General features: G+C 42.4%; 1 protein-coding gene across 4 annotated transcripts in view; it reads right to left on the reverse strand.

Annotated features, from left to right (window-relative positions):
* Positions 1-3,975, reverse strand: part of ACSL1 (acyl-CoA synthetase long chain family member 1) — a 98,735-nt gene extending 94,760 nt beyond the window's left edge. For 3 of the 4 annotated variants that reach the window (XM_056802959.1, XM_056802957.1, XM_056802956.1), the window contains exon 1: positions 3,729-3,930. The gene's annotated coding sequence lies outside the window, so the exon portion shown is untranslated. Of the gene's footprint in view, positions 1-3,728 lie in introns of all 4 variants that reach the window. The other variant, XM_056802958.1, reaches the window with a different exon arrangement.
* Between the last annotated feature and the right edge of the window lie 9,070 nt (positions 3,976-13,045).

The raw sequence follows: 13,045 nt of genomic DNA on the forward strand, positions 1-13,045 counted from the left end.
AAAGGACTAGTCCTGTGATTTTATCAGCGTCGATATCCTCCCATTTTGGAACTCCTATTGATGAAGATGAACAACTCTGGAAGTTGATGGAGAACACTGAGGTTGAAGGACTGCTCCATGGTCACACAGCTAGTATAGATCAGAAAAAGGACCTGAACTCAGGTCTTCTTGACTCCAGACACCTTCCACTCTCCTATAAGCCATGATATTACAGTATAACTTGACACATGCTTAACAATGTCAAATTATTTGGGAATATTCATTACCTCATAATGAAGTTGTTTTTTTTTTTAGTAATGTCAGATTCTTCCTGATGCCTCTTGGGATTTTCTTAGTAAAGATACTGGAATGGTTTGCTATTTCCTTCTCCAGATGATTTTTACATTTTACAGATGAAGAAACTGAGTCCAATAGAGGTAAATGACTTGCCCAGGGCTATACAGCTAATAAATGTCTAAGGCTGGATTTGAACTCAGAAAGAGGAGTCTTCTTGACTCCAGGCATAGCAGGTTGACCTCTTCAACCTATCCCATGAGCTAATTAGTCCAATATTCATGTCATTGCCTATAGTTATACACACAATTAAATATCTCCTTCCTAGCTATAGTTCTAACCACAAATAGATATCCATCCTTCCTCAAGGCTATGGAAGGCCACTAAAGTCAGACAGGGCAAGCTCTGTGTTAAGGGGTAGAGAGATATGAGGAAAGGCAAAAAGCATGATCCCTGCTCTCAAGGAGTTTTCTATTCTACTTGGGAAAAGAATATATGAGTAACTTAGTACAGACAGGATATATACTGAGCAAATGGAAAGTAATCTCAGAGGAAAAGTGCTATAAGAGTGTCTGTGGAGACTAAGCAAGGACTCTAGGAGCAAGTGAGTAATGTTTAAAGTCAAAGCTAACTACCCTTCCCCACTCTATGCCCTGCAATCTTAGCCCACCCCGCAGACAACACCAGCCCTTTCAGTTTGGATTACTTTCCAGTTATGAGTGTCAATCAATGTAGCAATGAAAAATGATGCTGGGGCAGCGTCCTATCTGGGGTGACCTTCAGGAACTGCCTCTTCAAGAACCACATACCTACTCATTGTCATATGACTGACTGCTTAGAGTTCTGAAAAATGATGTCTCCAAAGGACTCAGGACACTAGTCATAAAAATTCTGATTAAAAAAAAGTTTACTGAAAATCTATACTAAGTTTTAGAAGCAAATGAGCAGGTGGCCCCAGTGCTTCTGCTATATGTGCTTGAAGGCAATGATCAGATAACGGATACCAATCTAAGGACTGATTCTACAGTAACTCCAGAAAAAAAAATAGAAACAAAAATGGTTAAGTGGGCTTAGACACTACTAAACAGCTCCACTTTTCTTAAGCTCTCAATGGTTAGAACTTATAGTAAAATCCAGCAATTAAATCTTCATGTTTCTAATTCCCTCCAATTCTGGTGAAACAGTTCTTATAAATTAATATTGTCCCATTTAGATTGCACAAACACAGCATGTTATATTTAAAGTGTTTTAATAACATGCTAGCAAACTTGGGGAAGAGGAAGAACCATCACTGGGTTATTTCCTATTAAAATGGCAAAGTGGGTCAAATAGTGGATTGAGAGCCAGGCACAGAGATGGGAGGTTCTAGGTTCAAATCTGGCCTCAGGCACTTCCTACTTGGGTGATTTTGGGCAAGTCATTTAACTCTAATTTCCTAGCCTTTCCCATTCTTCTGCCTTGGAACCCATGGATTCTAAGACAAAAAGTAAGAGTTTAAGAAAAAAAGTGACATGGTAATGAATGCTTGACAACCCAGCTGTCAAAACTGAAGGAGAAATGATGCTAGGTGCTTCACCCCTATGGTTCACATAGAAAACAAATAGATATTTTTGCTTGCTATTAAATTGCACCTGAAAGCAAATGGGCAGGCAAGGGTAGTATGATATGATATGGACGGGAGCGGGTTTTCATGTGCATCCTTCATATTTGCCCTAAAATCTAAATGACAACTTAAACATTAGCTGAGCTCCAATTTTACCCTTCACTCATATAGCAAGAAGCAGAAGGGAAAAAAACAAAAACAAGCATTTCCCTGGGAGAAAGAACTTCCTGCAGCCCAAATTATCAACTTAAATTTTAAGTACACTAAAGATGCTGTTGACAATGACTATCCAGCCAGCAGATTCGAAAGTAATCTGACCACAAATTATTTTTCAAAACAACCCATAAATTTACTGTTGTCATTTGAACAATCTTAACTCTTATAAATCATAGCATGAAGCTATGATTAAATTGGAGTCAAAAAGTGGAGGGAAAAAGACAGGTGAGGTTCATTTCCCTTGGTTAAGAGAAATCCAGCAACTAGATGGGTAAAAGCATCCTGGAGTTTTACAGTATTTATCATTTTAGTTGGCTGTCTTGTGATGTGGCTGTTTCAGTTTGAAAATGCCTAACATATAAAAGAATGTCCAAGCTATCTATCCATCCACAATTGATTTAATTTGAAAGCTCATTCTCAAGCTCTAACATTATGAAAATTGGGTGGAAGTGGTGCTTGGTTGTATTTGTTTGTTTTTTAAGCAAGGAGTCCAGATTCCAAATCCCTGTGTCCACACACAAAAACGTTTCCCATCACCCTCCCAACTGTCCTTTGGCAGGTAAGGTTATTGTGGTTACACACTTCCAGAGAAGATCTCCACTATCCTTTGGGCCAGTGACTCCATCCACTAGGGACATTTTGCTAGGGCCAGGAGCTCTTCTGGACATCCGGAGAATGCCTACATATGGCAACTGGTGTGAAATGCTGCATTTGTATTCTTCCAATGCTGTACTCATTTTCAGAACAAGCTAGTGTTCCGGGCAAGCTGTGCTTTCACAAGTGGGCTGGGGGCCTTTGTTATCTGAGGGACATAACCCTAACCCCTAATAAAGTAGTAGTATTTTTTAAGTTGGGAGTTTCACTGTAGCTTCAGCATCCAGCAAATCCTACAATTCCGGTATTGGGGGAGGGGGGTGTTATTGGGAGATTAGTCATATCAACCTGATAATTTCAAACGGCTGAGACGGCTGGACCACTGGTTCCTTGGGGCTGGGTGGGCAGGGAGTGAGTGACCTTCCGTCCCAGAAGTGCCCACAGCCCGAAGCACGGGCCGGCTGCTGACACGCGCGTAACCCGGATAAGTATCTACGCAAACACTGAGCTGCCTGTCCCGAGAGCCTCTTACAGGATGCTTGCGGGAGCCGGCGCTACGCTGTACAGCCCTGCCCAACACTGCACTGGGCGGCCCGGCCCGGAGCTGGGATGGGGACGGGGAAGAAGAGGAGAGGAGAGGAAGCGAGGCGGGAGGGAGGGTATCAGACCGGCGGGCAGGCAGGCTGGTCGGCCGGCCCCAGCCGCATGCACAGGAAGCAGCGGTCCGAGCCAGGGGTTAGGCTTGCCTCGCTGCAGCTGGATGGGGCCAGGGGAAGTGGGGAAGGGGGAGACATGCTCAAGAATGGAGGGAAGGCGCATTCATGTCCCTGCAGTTTCTCTTCTCCAGGAACCAGGGCTGGAGGGGAAGGGAAGGGAAGAGAAGACAACCGAGGCACCCTCCCCCCATACTCCCCCGGCTCTCCGCTCGTCTCCCGCAGGATGGAGGGTGCCACGGAACCGCGAGCTAACACAGACTCGGGATGGGGGTGGGGGGCATGCGAGCGGACCCTTCTTCCCCTTTCTCAGCCATTCTTTCACTCACCTCGTTGTCCCCAGGCCGAGCCCGCCCAACCGGCAGTCAGCACAGTTAGTTACTGCCTGCCAGTCCTCAGGCTGGATCCTATTTAAGGCGCAGACAGCTAGCGCGGCTGCTGCTACTGCTGCCGACGTTGCTGGGTTGGCTGCGGCTAGAGGCTGCGGCGGCGGCTGCTGCTGCTGCCGCTCCAGAGAGGCTGCTGCGTGGTGCGCGTGCCGCGCCCTCCCCCACCCTCCCCTCCCCTTCCCCGCCCCCCGCTCCCTGCTCCCCACCCCCATCTCCACCCTCCCTTCCTTCGCCAGGTCTGACGGCGCGCGCACGCGCGCGCACTCCGGGGCCCCGGCGGGAGGAGGCTGGACAAGCAGCTGTCCCTGGGGTGGAGAAGTCAGAGCGGACCGCGCTCCAGTCTCCTCCCGCCCAGCTGGGCCCTTACTCCTGCCCGCGGAGAGAAAGAAAAAAACCTGCGCGCTCCTTTTCTGCTGCTGTTCAAACTTGATCCCCCCCCAATCTCCCTCTCACCCCAAAATCCCTCCCCTAAATTGTATTTTGTAATAATCCAGAGGAAGGGTGCCTTGGAATTGATGGCAGTGGCAACCCCAAGGGGAACCCACCACGTCTCCAGGATCTGCGTCAGGCAGTCCTAAATCTTTACAGTCATGCATCTAGCAAGTGCTCCCCTTTGAACGCCCAAACCACATGTGGGGCGTCCTTGGTGTTGCCGTGAGCGGCATGCCCATTCCTTGGAACCACTCTCCGGTAGTAGTGGCCAAAACGACTTCCCTCTCTCCCTTCCTTCCTTCCTTCCTTCCTTCCTTCCTTCCTTCCTTCCTTCCTTCCTTCCTTCCTTCCTTCCTTCCTTCCTTCCTTCCTTCCTTCCTTCCTTCCTTCCTTCCTTCCTTCCTTCCTTCCTTCCTTCCTTCCTTCCTTCCTTCCTTCCTTCCTTTCTTCCTTCCTTTCTTTCTTTCTTTCTTTCTTTCTTTCTTTCTTTCTTTCTTTCTTTCTTTCTTTCTTTCTTTCTTTCTTTCTTTCTTTCTTTCTTTCCTTCTTTCCTTCTTTCCTTCTTTCCTTCTTTCCTTCCTTCCTTCCTTCCTTCCTCCTTCCCTCCCCCCTCTCTCTCCCTTCCTTCTTCCCTCCCTCCCTCCCTCCCTCCTTCCCTCCCTCCCTCCCTCCCTCCCTTCCTTCCTTCCTTCCTTCCTTCCTTCCTTCCTTCCTTCCTTCCTTCCTTCCTTCCTTCCTTCCTTCCTTCCTTTCTTCCTTTCTTTCTTTCTTTCTTTCTTTCTTTCTTTCTTTCTTTCTTTCTTTCTTTCTTTCTTTTCTTTCTTTCTTTCTTTCTTTCTTTCTTTCTTTCTTTCTTTCTTTCTTTCTTTCTTTCTTTCTTTCTCTTCTTTCTTTCTTTCCTTCTTTCCTTCTTTCCTTCTTTCCTTCTTTCCTTCCTTCCTTCCTTCCTTCCTCCTTCCCTCCCCCCTCTCTCTCCCTTCCTTCTTCCCTCCCTCCCTCCCTCCCTCCTTCCCTCCTCCCTCCCTCCCTCCCTCCCTTCCTTCCTTCCTTCCTTCCTCCTCTCCTTCCCTTCCTTCCTTCCTTCCTCCTTCCTTCCTTCCTTCCTTCCTTCCTTCCTTCCTTCCTTCCTTCTTCCTTCCTTCCTTCCTTCCTTCCTTTCCCTCTCTCTTTCTTTCATTGGCACAGAAACTGTGTGACCTTTAACAGCATCGATTTCACCACAAGTTCCCACAATTTCACCACAGCCCATGTCTTCATACCCTTCTAACTGGACTTCTTCAATGCACTGAATGTGAAACAACCTTGGAAAGATCACTCAGGCTATAGTTAGAGCAGAGTACAACTTCGATATTGCTCAAGGACCTACATGTCATTCACCTGGGAAGTTATTAGTGCTTATTCCCCATTGCTAAATAGCCACTGGTTTATTTTGGGATCTGGCATTAGTGGGATTCTTTTTTTTCTTTTTTTTTTTAAACCTTCCGCAGACAACTGAATACTTTCAATCTAAATCCCCAAATGTGGCCCTTTTACCCTGGTCTGCAAAGTCCCCACCTCCCTCTATAAATTCCAGTGGGTCCCTGTTACCTTCAGGGTCAAATATAGAATTTAAAAATTTAATATCCTTCACAAATGAGATGTTTTTTGTAAAGCACAGTGTCTGAAACCCAGTAGGTACTTAATAAATACTTGTTTCTGCTCCTTCCCCTTTACAATCTGGCCATTTCTACCTTTCTGAGCTTCTAAAATTTGACTTCCCTCCACATACTGTAAAATCCAGCAACCCTGGCCTTATTCCTGTTCTGCCAATGAGTTTCTCTTGCCTTTATAAGTTCGTACTAACTGCCCCTATACGTCCTCATCTCTACCTTCTGCCTTCTCTGGCTGCCATTAAGTCTCAGCTCAGATCCTACTTTGAGCAAAAATCTTTTCCTGCTCTTCTCCACCATATACCTATGCATATATATTGTTCATTAGTCTTTTGCATCTTCTCTTCACCCTTCATTGAGATCAGAGGCCTCAGGGTCTTAGTCTAGTGGCCTTCACATAGTAAGTGCTCAATAAAATATTTATTGACTAAATTGACCTTTGAACAAACCAAAGAAGCTTCAGTAAACTATTTGAGAGTAGTGACTGTTTATGCCTTTTGTCTTTCTATGTCTAGCACCATAGCACAATGCCAAGTAGGCACAAAGGAAACCTTGTTAAATGCTTATTAATTGATTGATTGCCCCTCCTAACTGAGTTTCATTAGGCTGCCTTTATAGGAATGAGGACATCAAGTTGTAGAGGATTTAAGGAGTAGTTCAGAGCCAAATGGACTGTGGAATCTTCTTGCCACTCTGCATTATTGGTACCTATACTTGCTTGTTGATTGATTGATTCCAATTGCTTTTGGAAGGCAACTCGATCACAGAGGATCCAGGAGTTCTTCTCTTGCATGAGTTACACTTGGGCTGCTTGTGTTCATAGCAGAAGGCAAAAACCATGTTTTCATCTTAGCCTTTCCCTTGAGCAAGTCTCTTCGTAGTTTTATTATATGATATGGTACTTGTAATCAAGTATTTTAATGCAGATGATTGTAGGGTTCTCAAAAATTTAAATTTGTTCAAATCAATCCTAGTCCTTCTGACTTTTCTGTTTCTGTCAGTGATATCACCATTTATTTAGCTTCCTATGATAGAAATCCTGGGGATGCCTTTGATTTCTCTCTTCTTTAACTCTCCTAACCAGTTGTCTGGTTTTGGCATTGTGACATCTCTCTAATCAAGGCCATTTAATATAGGCCAAGCTCCTAGACTAATGCTAAGGACCATTAATGGGTCTTTCCCCATTCTAATCCATCCCTAATATAGCTGCCAGACTAATTTATCTTATTCTTGTTCATTTGTTCAGGACTGGAGAGGCATCATGGTGCAGACCCAGGTTTGTCTTTCCTCTCTGACACTGGCTGTGTGACCCTAGGTAAGTAATCTCTTAATTTCTCTGACTCCTAAATTTTCTCATCTTTAAAATGGAGAGAATACTGGCCTATCTTCCTTTCAGGGTGTTGTGAAGACTAAATGAGATAAGGGGCAGCTAGGTGACTCAGGAGATAGAATGTTGGACCTGTAATTAGGAAGACTCACCTTCCCTAGTTCAAATCTCCCTGAGACAGGTGCTAGTTATTTGACCCTAGGCAAGTCATTTAATCCTGTTTGACTCAGTTTCCTTATCTATAGACTGAGCTGGAGTAGGAAATGGCAAACCACCCCAGTATCTCTGTCAAGAAAACCACAAATGGGGGGCAGCTGGGTGGCTCAGTGGACTGAGAGTCAGGCCTAGAGATGGGAGGTCCTCAGACACTTCCCAGCTGTGTGACCCTGGGCAAGTCACTTGACCCCCATTGCCTAGCCCTTACCACTCTTCTGCCTTGGAGCCAATACACAGTTTTGACTCCAAGACAGAAGATAAGGGTTAAAAAAAAAAGAAAACTACAAATGGGGTCATTCAGATGACTGAACCAAGCCAAAACAAACAGAAAGATTAAATGAGATAAATGTGTAAACTTTCAAACATTATATATAAATGTCAGTGATTATTATTAATTATACATAGACCCAAATACAGCAATCTGTTCAGAAATCTTCAATGGTTTCTTGTTCAGTTATCAAATAAATTTCAAATTCCTTCAATAGTCTGGCACCAACCTATCTTTCTTTTTTAAAAATGAATGGCTATGATTTATTCCAATCTTCACCCAAAATAATGTACTAAAAATTCATACTGACTATGGAATAAATCTTAATGTACAACTTCTCAGTAAAAGATTAAGTTAACTCTAATTAATCTTCTTATGTCCTATTACTTCTCCCCATAGTCCAATATTCAAGCCTAAATGAACTATTCTTTTTCCCTTTGAATATTTCTTATTTCCCACCTCTCTGTCTTTGCTCATACTGTCCCCTCTTCCTGTCATGTCTTCCTTCCCCATCCCCTTCCTGCCCACCCCCACAACCTTGCCTATGGAATTCCTAATTCAAATACCATGCCCTCCATGAAGCCTTCCCTTGTCTTCCCCTTCCTCCTTAAACTTCACACAGCACTTAGGTATGTAACTTTTCTTTTTATTAGACTCCAGGAGGTTGAGTTGTGTCTGATTTAAACTTGGTATATTACCTAGAATCCCAAACAGTGGTCTGTACACAATAATCACATCAAATCTCTCTCTCTCTCTCTCTCTCTCAATCTCTCCCTTTCTCTCTTTCTCCCTCCCTCTCTCCCTCCTTCCATTTCTCAATCTCTCTCTCTCTCTCTCTCTCTCTCTCTCTCTCTCTCTCTCTCTCTCTCTCTCTCTCTCTCTCTCTCTCACACACACACACACACACACATCCATTAATCAATTTTATTCCACAAGCAGAGCATGTTGTACCTTTTTAATGCATTTATCACATTCTAATTAATAGTATCCCTTTTGTTTGTTTTACCTTTCCATCACTGTGATGATTTAAGAACACTAGATTTGGGCTCTGGATAACAGGGTTCAGAAGTGTTCTCAATTTTGAGAATTAAGATTATTGTCGGCACTTTTGAGTTTGTTTCCAAGTCCCAGACCAGAATCAGATTAAAGATGTTGAACCCAAGAGAGCTCAAGATAAAACAAGGAGCTCCCAGCTGGTATCTCTCTTTTAATCTTCTTTTCCAAGACAACAATAGCAGTTAACCCCTCCCAAAGAATGCAGGTACCATGGTACAATGTTTCCCAAACAGCCTGCCTTTATTATCAGCTATTTAACAGTTCATTTCTTTCTGTACTCCAACTAGCTTGCTTTCCTATTTCCAAAAATACTTCCACTTGGACATCTTCCACTAAATGGATTTCTTTCATTTATTCAGCAGATATTTATAGAGGACCAGCTAAATTCTATTCAGGCTTGGGGAGGTGGATGTCAGTAAGTCAAGGTCCATATCCTCAATCATTATTTACACAAGTAATTATAACACAAGGTAGAAAGTAACTGTCTTGAGAGAAGTACAAAGTGCTATGGAAGTTAAGAGAAAAGAGAGATCTGGTTAGTAGAATTAGGGAAGGCTTCATGGAAGAATTTGCCTCTCTGTTGAGCAAACTGTTCTTATGTGGACATAAAAATGGTGAGGGCAACCGAGGTGGAATGAATGTCAAGAAAAGTCACAGGGGTGTGCTCCCCTTTTGTCTGCCAATAGCCAGGCAGAGTTGGAGTGTAAGGGAAGGAACAAGAGAGAAGTCACAGGGGTGGAAAATATGAGGACCTATTTGAGGAACAGCAAATAAATCATATGAAAGAGAGTAATGCACAATGTTTAGGACAGTAGGTTGGGAGCAGGGGGAATTTCTATACCAGCCTAAGAAATAAGGATTTTATCTGGTTACCAATGAGTTATTTCAGGATTTTGAGCGAGGAGCTAATATAATTTTTAAAAATCTGGCAGCAGTATGAAGGTTTTACTGGAATACTTATAATCCTAGGAAAATGTGTCTTTTATTCTTGACCTTGCTACCCTACCTGTCTACCATTCCATCCTCCTTGCAAAACTTGAAAATGTTATCCGTATCTGATGCCTCTACTTCCTTACCTCTCCGTTTGTTTTTTGTTTTTTTTTTTAACTCCTTGCAATCTCATTTCTGTCCCCACTACTCTCTTGGAACTGCTCTCTCTAAGGTCACCAATGACTTCTAATTGATGAATCATATAGTCTTTTTTCAGGCCTCATCTTCTTTGAACTTTTCTTGGCATGAGATACTGTTGACTCCCAATTCCCACTCCTCAATCAATTCTCTTTTCTTGGCTTCAGAGACACCACACTTTTCTGCCTCTGTCCAACTTTTTAATGACCACTTTTCTTTCCCCACTGCCCCTTGTCTTCTTTACTATCCTTACTCATCTGTTAAGAAGACTTTCCCTTAAGAATCTCTTCTCAGCCCTCTCCCCTTTACCTAGTTTCCTTTGGCACTTCATTTATTACCGCTGTTAGCACTCTGGACAGGGGCAACTGGGAAGATGAGAACTCTGAGCTGAGACAAAACATAAAAGTGTTGATACCTACAAGCTGGGTTTCATTAACTTGTCATTGCAGGAATATACAGTGGGAGATTAACAAGGAGGAAGTATGAATTTCATCTAACAACAATTCAGTACTGGTTACTACTGTGTAATCTTGCTGCTTTGTGTCCTCAATGCCTACCATAATGCCAGTGTACAGAGGGTTAAGAAATGCATTTTGATTGATTGACTTCATGGCTTTTGGAAGTCAACTTAAAGCAAAGTGGGTCTTCAGGGTTTGGGAAGACCCCGAATGCATACCCAAGATCTGAGAGGCTTCTGTGATTTGGAGGTATTAGTAAATGCCTACCCAGGAAGGCAGCCAAGGAAGCCACTCTGACTACTGGCCCCCCTGGCTTCCTTTAAGTCAGAACTAAAATTCTACCTTTTACTGGAAGCCTTCCCCAATTCCTTTTAACCTAGTACCTTCCCTTTGTTAATTATTTCCTATTGATCCTGTATATATATTTGTATATGTATTTGCTTTGCATATATTTATTTGCATATTGTTTTCCCCATTAGATTGGAAGCCTCTGAAGGTCAGAGCCTGCCTTTTGCCCCTTTTTTATCCACAGTACTTAGCACATTACCTGGAATATAAATGTTTATTGGATATACTAATGTGTGTATATAATGTATGTATATAATGTGTGTATATAATAGACTAATGGATATACATATATGTATATATATATACATGTATGTGTGTAGATAGATATCTACCTATATATTTTTTTCTCTCTGAGTATGATGGCTATTCTTTTTGCCTCTACTTTTGCTAGGGGACAATCTTCCCAAATTAGATGACTCTGTGATGATAAAATTTTCCTTAAAAAAACCTGTGACTTCATCTCTAACATGAAACCTGTTCATCAACCTTAGGGATGTTTAGAGAATACCTTGAATCTGATATCCAAAAACTACCTCCATCCACCCCACTCTGCCTTCAATCTCACTGGGAGGCCTGGCACAAACTGTGTCCAGACTCAACTCGGGTTCTGATTTAGCCCTTATATATGGACATGGAAACCAACACAGAACAGTTCAGATATTCTTCAAGCAACGTATATCCTATCATAAAAAAAGAACTTAGTAAGGGTGTGCATGACAACATCAAAGCTAAAGTAATGTGCTATTATGGGTGACAAGACCTTTACAAAAGCCTTGTAAGGCTTACTTACAGATAAGCACACTGCTGTTCTGCAAATGTTCTCCATACTGTATACAGACTGCCAGAATCAGTGCTATAGAAAGTTATCTAAATGAAAGCACTGCAATCCTCAAGCCTCATCAAGAGGACAGACATTGATGATCTATTGAGAATCAACTCTCTTGACCTGGTGATACCCAGTTATATAAACTAAACTCTTGTCACTTTTCCCACTTCACTTCTAACCCTTCTGTGATCTGATTTTTTCCCTCAACTGAAACTATGCTCCCCCAAATTACCCATGATACCTTAATCGACAAATCTAATACCTCTTCTTTATCATGCTTTTTAACCTCTAGAAAGCAAAGCATCTGACTCCATTGACTATTTGATATGAGATACTCTCTTTCCTCTGGGTTTTCACGACCTTTTGTCTCTTGATTCTCTTTCTATCTGTCTGACCTTTTCCTCTCAATCTTTTATAATAGATCATTATCCATGTTTTCATACTGAGTAACTTTGGTATATGCCAGGACTTTGTCTTGTATTATCTCCCCCCCACCCCACTACATTTTTACTTGCTGACCAGTGGGTTCAAATATTATCTCTATGCAGATGAATTCAGGTCTCCATATACAGCCCTAGTCTGTCTCCTGAATTCTGATCCCACATAATTATAGTCAAACTGGATGCCCCATAGGCAATTTAAATTCCGTAAGTCCAAACTAAATACTTGGAATCAACAGAATCCTGGATTCAAATCCCACTTCTGACACCGTTAGATGTGTAACTATGCAAATCATTAAATTGCCCTTTAATATAAAATGGAGATAATATTTAAATGGAGATTTGTTAAATGGGGCTTTGTTAAACACAATTAAAATACCATATAAATATTAGCTAGTATTATGAAGTATTTCCCCTTCTTCTGGGCACTTTCTGTGTGATTGTGTTATCTGTCCATTTGTTGGGGGATTCTTAAGTGATTGATAATTATGATGGTTTTCTTTTAAAAGCCTAATTTGCACTTCTAAACTTTACCCCTTCAATTTTGGTTGGGTTGGCTGGCTTGGAGGCTGAGATGTTGACACCCCAGGGAAAAAACAACTACTATCATGCAAATAATTCCCAAGCTTACTCTCTTCCCCTGACCTCTGCCTTGGGCTTCAGATCACACCTGAAATTGATAACAATTTATCATTATGGGGGAAGCTCATCCCTGCCACCATGTGGGGATCAATGGAAGAAAATAAGGAGGTTTACCTAGGAGAAGAGAACCTTTAGTGGGTTTATAATGGCTATATTTAGATTTTTTAAAGAGGTGTATGCAGAAGTAAGGTTAAGTTTTCATTTCTCAGCCTTAGAGGGCAAAACAAGGGTTCTGCAATGAACAGGAGCTGTAGAGAAGTTGACTTTTGCTCCGTGTAAGGAAAAAATTGTATAATAATGACAGTTTTCCCAGACTGGTCTGGGCTGATGCAGATAATGAATAAATCCTCCCCCATCCCCCAACTCTCAACCCCCTGGCTTTCACTCAGAAGCTAGAGGGCCCATTTTTGGCAAGGTTCTAGGAAGGATCTTTGGTCAGTCATAGGTTGAATCAGGTGACATCTGAG

This window comes from Monodelphis domestica, chromosome 6, assembly GCF_027887165.1.
Source record: "Monodelphis domestica isolate mMonDom1 chromosome 6, mMonDom1.pri, whole genome shotgun sequence".
Classification (NCBI taxonomy): domain Eukaryota; kingdom Metazoa; phylum Chordata; class Mammalia; order Didelphimorphia; family Didelphidae; genus Monodelphis; species Monodelphis domestica.